General features: G+C 37.5%; 1 pseudogene; it reads left to right on the plus strand.

Moving 5' to 3' along the window:
• Positions 1–2,280: 2,280 nt before the first annotated feature.
• LOC102997158 (AP-3 complex subunit sigma-2-like) lies at positions 2,281–2,864 on the plus strand (annotated as a pseudogene).
• Positions 2,865–9,930: the final 7,066 nt, after the last annotated feature.

Below are 9,930 nucleotides of genomic sequence, written 5' to 3' on the forward strand. Positions count from 1 at the left end.
AACTTACAGATTCAAGAAGCTGAGTGAACCCCAAAAAGGATAAATCTAAAGACACATCATAGTTAAACTTCTGAAAATTAAAGACGAAGAAGAAAATCTTGAAGGCAGTCAGAGAGAAACACAACAAACAATTTGAATGATAGCAGATTTCTTATCAGAAACCATGGAGGCCAGAAAGAAGTAGCATAGCATTTTTCAAGTGCTGAAATAAGTCAACCCAGAATTCTCTGTCCAGAGAAAATATTTTCAGGAATGAAGAAGAAATTAAGACATTCTCAGATTGAAAGGAAAACTAAGAGAATTCATTGCTTGTAGACCTACTGTAAAAGAATGACTAAAAGAAGTCCTCTAAACAGAAAGGAAATGATAAAAGAAGGAATTTTGCAACACCAGGAAGGAAGAAAGAAGAAGAGAATGAACAAAAATGTGAGTAAATATAAGACTTTCCTTCTTCGCTTGCATTTTTATAATTATATTTAATGTTTGAAGCAAAAATTATAACTGTGTAATGTGGTCCTCTGTTTATGTAGAAGAAAAATTAAAGCTAATTATGTTATACATGGGGAAGGGTAAATGGACATAAAGGGAAGTAAGGTTTCTATACTCTACTCAAACACATAAAATGTCGACATTAGTAGACTGTAAGTTATGCTAATATAGTATAATATGCAAAGTAACTACTAATATAGTTATGGAAATAGATACACTTAAAAACATGGATAAATCAAAATGGAATTCTAAAGAAAGTTTAAGGAACTGACAAAAAGATAGGAAAAAAAAGAAACAAATGCAAAACAGAGAGAGCAAACAGAAAAAAAATAAAATGGCATAATTAAGTCTCAACCTATCACTAAATACAGAAAATGTAAATAGTCTGAATATATTGAATTAAAAGATAGAGGTTGGCATAATAGATTTAAAAAACAAAAAGAAAACATGATCTAACTATTTGCTATCTATAGGAAACTTGCTTCAAATATAATGATATGTGTAGTTTGAAAGTGAAAGGATAAACTGAGATATACTACACAAACACTGATCAAAAGAAAGCAGGAGTGGCTATATTAATATCAGATTAAGTGGACTTCAAGGCAAAGAAAACCACTGGAGACAAGACTCAATCCACTAGGAAGACACAGGAATCCTAAATTTGTATGCACCAAAAAGCCAAGCTGCAAAACTTGTGAAGCAAAAACTGATAGAACTGAAAGGAGAGAGACAAATCCACAATTATAGCCAAAGACTTCAAAACCCCATCTCAACAACTGACAAAACAGCTAGATAGAAAATCATCAAGGATAGAACTCAACAAGACCATCAACCAAAAGGATCTAATCAATATTTATAAAGCACTCTACCTACCAACAGCAGAATATACATTATTTTCATGCATCCATGGAACATATGCCAAAATAAATATTTTCCTGGGCCATAAAACAAATCTTGACATATTTAAAAGAATTGAAATCACATGGAGTGTTCTCTTTAACCACAATGGAATAACACTAGAAATCAAGAACAGGAAGAGATCAGCAGAATCCCCAAACACCTGGCAAGTAAAACAGCACACATAAATAATCTGTTGGTCAAGGAAGAAGTCTTGAGACAAATAACAAATACATTGAACTTAGTGAAAATGAAAGTAAAACATCAAAAATTGTGGGGTGCTGCTAAAGCAGCGCTTAGATGAAAATCTGTAGCCCTAAATGCTTACAGACAAAAATGGAAAAGTCCCAAATCAATAATCTAAGCTCTCACTTCAAGAACTTAGAAGATGAAGAGCAAAATAAACCCATAGTCGAGGAGAAAAGAAAAAGAGCAAAAATCAATAAAATTGAAAACAGACACACAACAGAAAAGTCAATGAAACATAAGTTTTTATTTGAAAAGATCAATAAAATAGACAAAACTCCAGCAAGATTGACAAATAAAAAGACAGGAGAGAAATTTCTATTATCAGTTTGAAACAAAGGATCACACTACAGAGTTTGCATACATCGAAAGAATAAGAGAATACTCTGAGCAACCCTAGACCCATAAATTTGACAATTTTGATGAAATAGATTAATTCCGTGAAAAGTATATAAACTACTCTAACTCATCCAATGAACAGCCCAATAACGACTAATGAAATTAAATTGATACACACACATATATATGTATACACATGTATTAATCAAATAGAATAAAAACCCAGAAATAGTTCCATATAAGTATGGCCAGGTTGTAGTGGAAGGAGAGGCTCTCTGGAAGCAGCTGGTGGAGAAAGGAGTGTGGCGGGCAAAGATGATTCAGGCAATCCTGGTTTTCAATAACCATGGGAAGCTGTGGCTTGTCTGCTTCTACCAGCGTTTCCCAGAAGAAATTCAACAGCAGATTATTCGAGAGATCTTCCATCTAGTTCTCAAACGGGATGACAACATCTGTAACTTCTTGTGGGGTGGAAGTTTGATTGGTGGGTCTGACTACAAACTGATTTATCAGCATTATGCTACCCTCTACTTTGTATTTTGTGGGGACTCGAGAGTGAACTTGGGATCTTGGACCTCATCCAGGATCTTGTGGAGACTCTGGACAAGTCTTTCGAAAATGTTTGTGAATTGGATTTGATCTTCCATATGGATAAGGTGCGCTACATTCTTCAGGAGGTGGTGATGGGCAGGATGGTGTTGGAAATAAACATGAATGAAATCGTGGCTCAGACTGAAGCTCAGAACAGGCTGGAGAAATCCGAGGATGGCCTTTCAGCAGCGCCCGCCCGGGCCGTGTCCACCGTGAAAAACATCGGCCTGCTGGAGATGCCTCGGATTATCAACACTGGCGATCTCAACATCAAGGTCCCCAACCCGTCGCAGTTTGTCTGAGGGTAGAAGACGGCTGAACTGAGTCCTTGGAACCAGCAAAGCCGAGCCAGTCCTGCAGCAAAACCCGATCTGTGCCCTAAAGGAGTCCCGCCTCGGGCCCTGGTCCCTGCTGTCCCGAAGTGGGAAGGAGTCCTGTGTCCACTGCCAGCCTGTGCTTGCTTCTCACATGTGCGGCCTTGCCCCTCTCTGCTACACGCGGCCACTGCAGATGTGAGGGGTCCTGGCTTCCTCAGTGGGGTGCAGGTGCCCAAGCCACTCGCCCCCTTTACCTGCCATGTGCAGCCGCTCCCAGGGATTGCAGACTGTCGTGAGAACAGACCCTCACCACGAGGATGTTCTCCGACTAGAGTCTTCAACCTTAGCACCGCGAGGCTCCCTGTGGTCCTGTAGCATTGACTTCCCTGGTGAGGTGCTGTAGCTAGAAAAAGGCTGACCCTCTAGATTTGGGGATGTGGTGAGTGGCAAACAAGGGCAGGATGTCATGAGGTCCAGAGTTGCCTACTGGCTCTGCTCGAGTTGGCACACCCAGGATCCTTTTGTATAGCCACGCTGTCTCATCACCACCTCCGGCGGCATACACTCTCCACTGCCACAGCCCTGCCTGGCCCTGCTCTCCCAGGTGTTTATGCGCAGGACACAGCACAAGTCACAGGCCTGTCGTTTGCCTGCCCCCCACGTTTCTGCCAACAGGGAGGGCACACCCCACAGCCAGAGGGGTCCCCCTCAAAGGGGAGGAGCCCCGTGTCTGCAGAAGGCAAAGCTGACAACATGTGGAGCATCTCAGAATCATGACTCTTCCAGGTTTAAAATACATTCTCCTCCCGCAGAGCAGACGGGCCCGTTGCTGTGTTATGGACGATGAGACTTTGTCCAGGAAACCCACTGCTGTCTACACCAGCTTCTGGAGCGTGAGAGCCTGAGCTGGGGTCATGTGTGCTAGAGCCGGCACAGGGGGAGGCTGGGGTCGCGGGCAGCGTGCCGGCTGAGACCGGTGGCGGTGCAGCTTCTCCCCCGTGTGCGAGGGGGCCCCGCCTGAGCTCCCTCTGGGCACGCCCTGCTCCCCTCAGATGACAGTCCCCTAGAGCTAGCTGTGGAAACCCGTACATGTTTACATGTGATAAGAGTCTTTCTTCCTGTGGTTAACTTAGAGCTGAAGCTCCTCCTCGGAGTAGTGCCTTTTACTCCTGCGCTGCCTCGGGGCCAGGTCTCAGGTGTGATGTTGAGCTGCCTTGAGATTAGGGAGCTCGCTGCACCATCATGGTAAAGTCTCCCGGCCTGGGAGCTTCTCGTGCCTGCCGGCCGGTGGCCCAAACTGTCTCGTCAGGCCTCCTGATGCTGTCGCAGAGCCCGTCTGAGTTGGTGCCTGACAGGACCATGGTCAGGACCACGTCTTTTCCTGCTTTGAACCGTGCTTCTTGTGGTTGGTGCTCTTTCCTCCCTGTAGCCTCTTAACCTCAGTCTTTTGGAACATCTACAATAACCACAGAGGTGGGCAGTGTTGATCAGAAGAGTTTACTTTTTTTTTTTTTAACAGACATTTCAGCATATTCACATCCCTCTCTTTCACATTTGCTGAAAGTGATATAGGAACAAAATGATATTTATTTTGTACCTACTGTAAGGTGGCAGGAGCGAGATCCTTCCACAATCCTTATGACAGACACTGTTATCTCCATTTTGCAAGTCAAGAGAGTAAGAATCAGAGAGGTCAAGTAACCGGCTTTAGGTCACAAGGGCTAAGAACTGAGACTGTCTGTCTGCCTAAATCCACAGTTCTTTTTTTTTTCACTGCTCAGGATGGCCTCTCCCAATTTTATTTTCTTTCTTATGGATAAGGAAACCTCAAAAAGGTTAGGTGGCTTCTCAGAAACTGTGATAAAAACCAGCTTGGTTTTTCTCAGAAACTGTGGTAAAAACTAGCTTGGTAGCCAGTGACAGCATCAAAGAGTGTAAAAGCTGGAGGTCCCTCCACAGGCCTCCACTGAGCTGGTGGGGAAGCAGAAGCCCAGTGTATTAAGTGTTATGTCAAGGGTCACAAAGCTAGAACGAAGTCATTTTTCTTTTTTTAAAATTTTTATTGGAGTATAGTTGATTTACAACGTTGTGTTAGTTAAAGGTGTACAGTAAAGTGAATCAGTTACACGTATAAAAAAAAAGTATGGCCAATGAATTTTTGACAAAATGTAAAAGAATTCAATGGAGAATGAACAGTCTTTTCAAAAAATGGTGTTAAGCAATTAGAAATTTATAACCAGACATTGAATCTTGGCATAATCTCACATCTTATATAAAAATTCAGTAAAAAAGGATCATAGATTTAAATATAAAATATACAATTATAAAAATTTTAGCTGATAACATAGGAGAAAATCTTTGAGAGAGAACAAGGGTTTGGTGAAGAATCCTTAGATGTGATACTAAAAGCATGATTGATAAAAAAAAATTAAGTTGATAAATTAGACTTCATCTCAATTAAAAACTTTTGCTCTATAAAAGACTCCATGAAGATGATGAAAAGTTATAGATTGGAAGAAAATATATGAACACCACATATCTGAAAAAGGGCTCAAAAGCCAACAGTGAGAAACACACAATCCATTTAGAACATAGGTGACATCCACTTCACCGAAAAGGATATGAAGACAAGCAAATGAAAAGATGTTCATCACTAGTCATCAGGGAAATGCAAATGAAGACCACAACGAGAAATCATTGTGTATCTATTAGAATGGCTAAAACTAAAAATAGTGATAACACCAAATGCTGGTAAGGATGCAAGGACACTCAATCTCTTGTAGATTGCTGGTGGGTATGTAAAACGATACCCAACCACTCTGGAAAATATTTCAGCATTTTCTTAAAAAATCTATACACTCACTGTATGTCAGCAAATTAATTCCTGAGCATTTATCACAGAGAAATAAAAATTTAAATCCACACAAAAACCTACACACAATTCATAGCAGCTTTATTTGTAATAGCCAAAACCTGGAAACAACCAAAATGTCTCTCAATAGTTGAACAAAGTGAGATAAAGTTGTCCCATGTCCCAAGACCACCAAGGATACCAAAATCCACTAATGCTCAAGTCCCATATATAAAGTGTGTAGTATTTGCATATAAACCATGCACATCCTCCTGTATATTTTTAACTCATCTCTAGATCTTACACTTAATACAGTGTAAATGCTATACAATTTAAATAGCTGTCAGCATGTGGCAAATTTAAGTTTTGCTTCTTGGAAATTTCTGGAATTTTTATTTTGTTTTGTGTGCTTCTGGTCTGCAGTTGGTTGAATCCCTGGATTCAAAACCTGAAATATATAGAGACCCAAATGTATAGCCATATGAATATTCAACAATAAAAATGAAAAAACTATTGATACACTCAGGAACTTGGATGTATCTCAGGGGCATTATGTGGTTGGGAAAAAAACTCAGTCTCAGCCGGTCCCATACTGTATTTACAAAACATTTACAAAATGTTTATTTACAAAATGTGTATTTACAAAACACAAAATTATAAGATGGAAAAGAGATTAGTGGTTGTCAGGAATTAGAGATGGTGGAGGTGTCTCTGATAAGGGTTAGCACGTGGGACATCTTTGTGGTGATGTGATAGCTCTGTATCTTCATTGTGTGGTAGTGGTTGTGTGAATTTACCTGTGTAATAAGTTGACAGAAAGTTATGCACACATATTAAATTCATCTGTCTTTGCTGAAGTTTCTCAGTAATCTCTTGGATGAAACTCATCCTCTATTGGGTTTCTCAGGTAAGGTTCATGAATAGAGTATTTCTTAAGATCCTGCAAGTTTATAACTACTTTTCTATAGCCTTGATATTTGAAGAATAGTTTGGCTGAATATAAAATCCTTGGTTCCATGTTTGCTTTATTGAGTTTCTGAAAATGTTGCTACATTCTTCTACTGCTTCATATGCAGCTATCAAGAAGTCAGTGGTCAATAGATTGACTTTCCTCGGTAAATCACTATGACTTAGCTGGATATAAAATTCATTGATTCTCACTTTGTTGTGTAGAATTTCTTTAAAATGTTGGTTTACTGTTTTCTTGCTTTGGACATGGGTGCCAAGAAGTCTTGTCAACAGGATTTTCTTTCCTTTCTGAATGACTATACTTTTTTTCCTGGATCCCCTGAATATTTTTTCTCAATCTTTAATTTTGTTTTAAGTCTATAATAGATTTATAAGGATACGTCAGTTTTCTAAGGTATGCCGTGGGGACTTTCAATGTATAGATGTAGGTCTCCTTTTATTTCCAGGAAGTTTTCTAGAATAATAGTTTAAAATATTAGATAATTCTATTGATTTCTTCTTTTTTCCATGAATAATTATATGAATGTATTCTATCTTCTTTGCTTATCTTCTATTGCTATCATGTCATCTGTGATTCTTTCCACTTTTTAAAATAACTTTTTCATTCTTTTGGCTTTTCTTCATGTCTCTTATTTAACTTTTCATTTAAATCTCTTCTGCTCTGGGCTGATTGTAATTTAGATTTAATTTCCTTTCATTTTGAATTCCTAATAGCCACTGCTATCATAGCACCACTCAGACATGTTTCAAGTATTTCCCATTAAGGATGGTACTCTCCTATTTGGAATGATTTTCCCTCTATTCCATTATCTCTAGGCTTCATGCTGCCATTTCCTCTTTTCTACACAGTTTCCGCTTGACTCTCACCACAACCCTTGTTTCTGAAGCTGTCTTATAAATTTGGATGTTTATCTTTCTATTTACAGGTAATTTGAAGGAAATTAGAGTTGTCTCATTAATTTGAAGGTAATATTTCCAAATCTGTTCCTACATGGCTAGGTAACTCCCAAATAGTCTGTTTCAGATCATTGCGGGAGTAGAGTAGTTAAATATGTCTTTCATTATTATAATGAGGCAGTAATTTTGACAGTGTAACATTGGCACAGGGATAGACATATAAATAAATAGTTGAGACTAGGGACTCCAGAAATATATCACACACATAACTTACATTGATTTGTGACCAAGAATGCCAATTCGTTCAACGGATAAAGAATATACTTTTTAACAAGTGATACTGGGACAAGAAAAAAAAAAAAAAACATTGACTCTTATGACATATGTGAAAATTAACAAAATGAATCATAGGCCTAAATGTAACAGTTAAAATGATAAAATTTCTAAAATAAAATATGGGAAAAATCTTCTCAGCCTTGAGATAGGCAAAGACTTTTTAAGATACAAAAGCATTAGCCATTAAAGAAAATGATAAATTTGACTTTATCAAAAAACTTGCTTGTTGAAAGATTTAATTAAGAAAACAAAAAGGGAAGCCACAGAATGGGAGAAAATACATGCAATACGTATTTGACCAAAGACTTGTAGCCTTACCTTATACAACTCAGTAGTAAAAAGAGGATAAACCCAACAGTACAGAGCAAAATATTTGAACGGTTGCTTCAAAAAAGATAAACTACAAATGGCCAATAAGTGCATGAAAAGATGCTCAACGTCATCAGCCATCAGAGAAATGCAAATCCAAAGCAAAATGAGTTCCACTACTCACAAACTAGAATGGCTAAAGTTAAAAAAACATTAGCAATAGGAAGTGTTGGCTTGTGGAACTTTTATGCATTTCCAGTGCAAATGTAAAATGATACCCTCACTTTGGGAAACTGGCAGTTTCTTTAATGTTAGCCATACATTTTCCATACGATCTAGCAATTCCACTTTTAGGTATTTACCAAAGAGAAATGAAAATATATGTCTATGTAAAAACTTGCACCTGAAAGTTTGTAGTAGCTTTATTCATAAAAGTCAAAAATTGTAAACATATCCATAAGCTGGTGAATAGATAAACAAACAGTGGTAATATCCATGCTACAGGATATTACTAAGCAATAAAAAGGAACAAACTACTGATACATTTAACAATATGGGTGGATCTCAAAAATAGTATGCAAAGAGGAAAAGCCAGACACAAAAGTACATATTGAATGATTCTCTTTATGTGAAAATCTAGAAATGACAAATCTAATGTATAGGGATGGAAAGCGCATCAATGATTGACTAAGGCCAGAGGTGGGCTGGATTAACTGTGAAAGAGCACAAAGGAATTATTCCGTATCTTATTGTGATGATGGTTGCATTTGTCAAACTCATTACACTGTTCATTTAAAATGGATTCATCTTTTAAGTGAGTTTTAAATGAGTTATGCTGCAATGGAGTTGATAAGCTATAAAAATGTTGAAAAGAAATCTTTCAATATTTAAAAATATTGGAAAGATAGAGTAGTATAGGAAATTGACTATTATAATGCTTTCAATTAGTGAGATCCCTTTGCACAATATATTTTAAAAATATTAGTCCAAATAAAGTCCAGAAATAGTCACTTAACCTTAATATTAAAATAATTAGTAAATATGCATATATGGATATGTGTATATGTATATATATTTATCATCTATATTTCCTAAATATTTTATCAAATAGAGACTATTTGCTTCTTGGAAATCAGCCATAGCGTAAGACAATTTCCTCTGATCTTTTTGTAAATCTATTTTGTCTTGTTACAATGATTATTTTCATGCATGTATTACTGAAGTATTACAGTATATCTGTTTTAAAATATGCTTCATTTTCTTTCTTCTTATGCTTTTCTAAGTGTTGGCTGACATCTGTCTTCTACATCAGAAAAGTGAAAAGTCAAAAACCTTTCACTTATTACAGTGTTCCAAAGCTTCGTTTTCTTATAATTCAGAGATTTTGCAGACCTATTCCCCCCACCTTGAGGAGTACAAACCATCCCATTCTAACAGTAACTCATTTGAAAACATCACCAGCCTTAACCATCTGTTTCCAACTTCTAAAATCTGACCAGGAATGATCTTTAGAAAAGCAGAAATTTCAATTGATATATTCAATGACTATTTGTTTCATAAAATTCATGCTCCTTGTTCAGTAATCCTGAATCTTTATGTACACATTCTGCAGAGTCAGAGTTGTGAAAGTAGATAGATGCATAAACAAGGTTGTTTCTTTCTAACCTAACTGCTAAATACATATATATT

The sequence above is a fragment of the Balaenoptera acutorostrata genome, chromosome 17, assembly GCF_949987535.1.
Source record: "Balaenoptera acutorostrata chromosome 17, mBalAcu1.1, whole genome shotgun sequence".
In the NCBI taxonomy this organism is placed as follows: domain Eukaryota; kingdom Metazoa; phylum Chordata; class Mammalia; order Artiodactyla; family Balaenopteridae; genus Balaenoptera; species Balaenoptera acutorostrata.